At 44.2% G+C, this 4,426-nt stretch overlaps 1 protein-coding gene across 6 annotated transcripts in view; it reads right to left on the bottom strand.

The window, feature by feature from the left end:
* The window catches only part of LOC109386246 (formin-1-like), a 115,635-nt gene extending 111,430 nt beyond the window's left edge, over nucleotides 1-4,205 (bottom strand). For all 6 annotated transcript variants that reach the window (XR_002124760.1, XR_002124761.1, XR_002124762.1 and 3 more), the window contains exon 1: nucleotides 3,990-4,205. The gene's annotated coding sequence lies outside the window, so the exon portion shown is untranslated. The remainder of the gene's footprint in view (nucleotides 1-3,989) is intronic.
* Nucleotides 4,206-4,426: the final 221 nt, after the last annotated feature.

The raw sequence follows: 4,426 nt of genomic DNA on the forward strand, positions 1-4,426 counted from the left end.
GGGATTGACTTCAACCTGGAAGCTTATTGGAAATTCAGAATCTCAGGTCCACCCCAGACCTACTGAGTCAGAATCTGCATTTTTAATAAAATATCTCAGGTGATTCCTACACACTAAAGTTTTGGAAGGACTGTTTATCTTATATGAAATGCATTTAATAACTCCAGCAGCTTACTGCCCAAAAAGGCTTGCTCCTGACCTTGAACTAGGGAAGGGAAGAGGGGAAAAACCGGGGAAGGGGACTTCTGCAAGGCACACATTCACTTATGCTTTTACCATTACCTCGAAAAGCAGGAAACATGACTACCCACAGATCACTAACTCTCAATTTCTCTCCAAATGTTAAACCATCCCTTTCCTGCATGAAAGGGAGAAAGATAAACGTAAGCCAGGCTCTGGATTCACTTGGATCCTACCATATACCTGAAGCTTCCCAGCCCTACTGTTGTAACTTTCTGCAGTCAATGAAAGCCGCGGATGTTGGAGTTCAACCACTAAGTGCTTCCTTTCAAAGAATGAGATAAACAGGCCTTTCCACCATTAAGCTCCAGCTCACAAACCACTTCCTCCCTGAAGCCTTTCCTCATTCCCTGTCAGAATTCATTTTCAACTCTGTGCTTCTGTAGTGTGTTGTTTATACTTCTCTAACCCCTTTGTCCCCTGTAAAGGGCTGCAGACATATTTCTGTTTTCCTCTAGATTAAAAGCAACTCGAGGGAGAGGATTGGCTGTGGTTTACCTTTTCATCCCCACCATAACTTATATATAATAAGTGATCTGCTTCATTTAATTGAATTGCTGACCTTTCCCGAGGTGGATAACTTTAATGTGTGACCTAGAAAATTAGATGTTCAAAAAAGAAGCAGGGACTCCAGACACAGAGAAACGAACGCATACATTTTGATGGTTCCATTGGGAAGGACTCTAATCCAGGTGGGGAAAAAAGAGATGGGATGTGGGAGGTGACATCTTCTGTTGCCTCAGAGTCCCGCCTCCCCATTCTGTGACCATCCAGGAGCAAGGAGCTTCTTTCGCCCAAGAGTGGATGTCAGGGAACAGTCATCTGGTGAACCCGTGTGTGGATGTCAAGAAGAGACCAACTGGGGTGAAAATGGAGACTGGACACTAGAAGTGGGAGTCCTGGGCAAGAAGAGCACCCCAGGGAGCACTCCCAGGGCAATGTCCTTGGTCCTTCCATAGAGAAGGACTGTGCTCTGATGGAATACGACAGCATAACGAATAATTCTAGAAAGAGCCCAACACTTCATCATGCTTACTAGTTATGTGGCCCAAATCACCTTCACCAGTCAACCTCAGTGTCCTCATCTGTGTCGGATGGGGGATGCCAAAGTGATCCCAGAGCGCCTACCACAGGACCACTAGTGTTAATGCTCTTTATCCTGAGTGGGGTAAATTTATGCATGCAACAGTCTCCAGGATAGATTTTGTTAGATTTATTTCAACCCCAAGACAAATAACCTATAGGAAGAGGAAGGCTGCCATGGGAATCATTAAACACGAAACCAATGATCACATCACCCTGAAATGTAGGACACTGCAAGCAAATCTCCAAGATGTTTCTGCCTCATTTGCCCTCGGCTGTGTAATCAGCTTTTCATCTCAACGCCAGCTAAATGCAACTTGCCTGCTGCCGCAGTCATCCTAATATAGTTGCTGTTCTGTTGATCAATAGCTGTTCATCACCCCCACATTTCCTGAAAATACTTAATGGCATCACAATGCCAATCTGCAGCATATCAAGGGATCTAAGACAGAAAAACTAGCTTTTTGCTGCAACACTGTCCCTTAAAGTGTGTTCACAGCCTGAGAAAAGATAAATCTGGCCATGGAAAAGTCAGAAATTGAATGACAGTTGAAAATATTTACTCAAACCCCCAGAATGATGCCTCTTCATATCGAGAGGTATCAGTCTCTTCTGATGCGCTATCTGTATTTATTTATTTCCCAACTCATTTCAAAAAGGATTTGAAATGAAAAATTCTCCTTGTAATGTTTCAATGTGTAGGTGAACATTGTGGAGGCTGGTAAAATGTTTGCAGACTAACAAGATTTTTTTAGCTTGCCTACAGAAGTATTAAAAATATCTTAAATGCCACTTGAAGCACCATGTGGAGAAATTACTCTCGCTTAGCTACAACCATAATTGCATTTAGGCTGTCAGTTTGTAGAAAGAAAGCAAGAATTTGAGTCTTAAGCTGAAGCCATTAAATCATTCGTATTAATTCCCTGAAAAAGCTTAGGTGTGACTCAACAGGAAAAGCCACAATGGTTATAGTTCTCCTGAATATGGGGGAGTGGAGTGGAATGATGTGTGAGGGTTTCATGCCAAGAGATATCTGCAGAAACTACAGTAGGACTTGCACTCAGTAAAATCCCATTGTGTTGTCATTAGCTGGCAAGACAGGCTTGGTATGCCACTTTGTCAAAGGGTCATTTGCTGAGTCATGAAAGCCACCAGGCTACACCCTGAGGCAGGAGAAAGACAACAGCAGGATTCTGCGTCACCTGCTTTGTGGCAAATAACCCAATGGTGATGAGCAGGACAGAATTACCCCTCCTGGAGCACAACTTCCAGACAATGCAGCATAATCATGTTCCATGGCATTAGCTAGCCTAGAACAGCAGCAGTCAGAGGAATCACTGCCAAAGACAGCAGGCTCTGCAGAGAACAGCTGCAGCCTCAAAGGCAAGGAAAAGCTTTTTTATGATTTTCTTTTTATTAGTAAAAAAAAAAATCACATGATCATTGCAATTTGAAAAATACAGAAAGTACAAAGGAGAAAATAAAAATGGAATATGATCTCACCATCTGTTTATTGAATCAGCAAGTATTTCTTGAGCACCTTCTAAATACCAGGCCCTTTTCTAGACATGGAGATGGAAAGGTGAACACAAACCTGCTCTCTTTGAGTGTAGAGTGCACAAAGAGAGACAGGAATAATATCACACAAAGAAGAACATTGTTACGAGGCTAAGTACCATGAGGAAAGGAATGAAGTCCCTAAAAGCAGAAGATAAGGGAAATTGTCTGACTTGGGGTGGGGGGTGGGCAGAGTCATGATATGAGAAGGCTTCCTGAGGAGGTGACTTTTACACTGAGATTTGAGAGATGAGCAGGCATCGATTAGTCAAAAGAAGGATGAAGAGCCACCCAGGCAGAAAGAATATGTGCAAAGCTCCCTGGCAGGAGGGAATATGAGGTGTATTGAAGAACTGAGAGAAGCCTGGGTGAATAGACCCAGAGCTTAAAGGAGAGGGTGGGACATGAGACTGGAGTGATTGGCAGAGCCACACGGTACAGGGCATTGTTGACCTTCACATAAGTCCTTCAGATATTTATATATGTGTACATATATGCATGTGTGTATAAATAAAGAGAGTGCCAAAAAATGTATACACATTTTAAAAAGGGAAAAAACTGTATTAAAATTGTAATAATATATACTGATAACAAAAGATGAGTACACGTCACGTTTGACTTCTGCAATTACAAGNGACACAATTCTCTCTCTCAGGAACTTAGATTCCCCTAAAGCGGCATAACACATGATGATGCAAACATGGATCATGGTTTAGTACAACTGGAGCCACTGTGGAAGAAAGTCAGACGCTAAGTTACTTGACCTGGTCCTCATAAAGGCTTGGATCTGAACATTCACCTCCCAGTGCCTGAAGCACCCACATTACACAGGTCTGCACCACAGGCCCAGGACTCTGCATTGGGGCCATCAGGAATGTGTGAGTGTCAATGTCAAACTCTTCAGGAGTCAGCAAGCAGCAGTGTGGGTGATTAACACAAGGGTTTTTTGTGTGAACCTCAATTACAAATGGGGAAAAGGAAAGCCCCCCCTCCCCCCCATCCTCCCTTCACACCCTGTTCCCAGCTACTTGTCCTTGAGTTAGCTGAGGACAAGGTTCTGGCCTCAGGGGGCAAGGGCATTGCTTGTTATTTGGGGGGTCAGCACTTACATTGCTGAACAGAGTCTGCCTTTGCAGACCTTGAGGAGCTCTGCTGGAGGAAAAGAGATGATGGTGCTGGAGGTGGTGGTGATGATGACGATGGTGATGGTGAAAGAAGAAAACGGTGGTGATGAGTATCACCTATAAATATAAGTACAAAGCAGCAACAGATATCCTCGTAGCCATTGCCAGTCATAATCATGAAGCAGCTTCTGCTTTCAAACCAACCGTAAGGAGACGCGACCCCTCTGAACTAAACACATCCAGCTTCAAAATCCAGCGTTGCATCCCTCCCTCCCCCGCCCGCCCTCCTACCCGTCCACCCTTCCTGTGCCAAGCTGGGAATGAGACTGCACTGGCGAATCAAGAGAGCTGGGACCTGAGAGTTAACGACAGTTCTGTAGTGAGGAGCCTGAGGGTGACTCTGGGGGCCCCACCAACGCACT

This window comes from Hipposideros armiger, unplaced genomic scaffold, assembly GCF_001890085.2.
Source record: "Hipposideros armiger isolate ML-2016 unplaced genomic scaffold, ASM189008v1 scaffold_130, whole genome shotgun sequence".
NCBI lineage: Eukaryota > Metazoa > Chordata > Mammalia > Chiroptera > Hipposideridae > Hipposideros > Hipposideros armiger.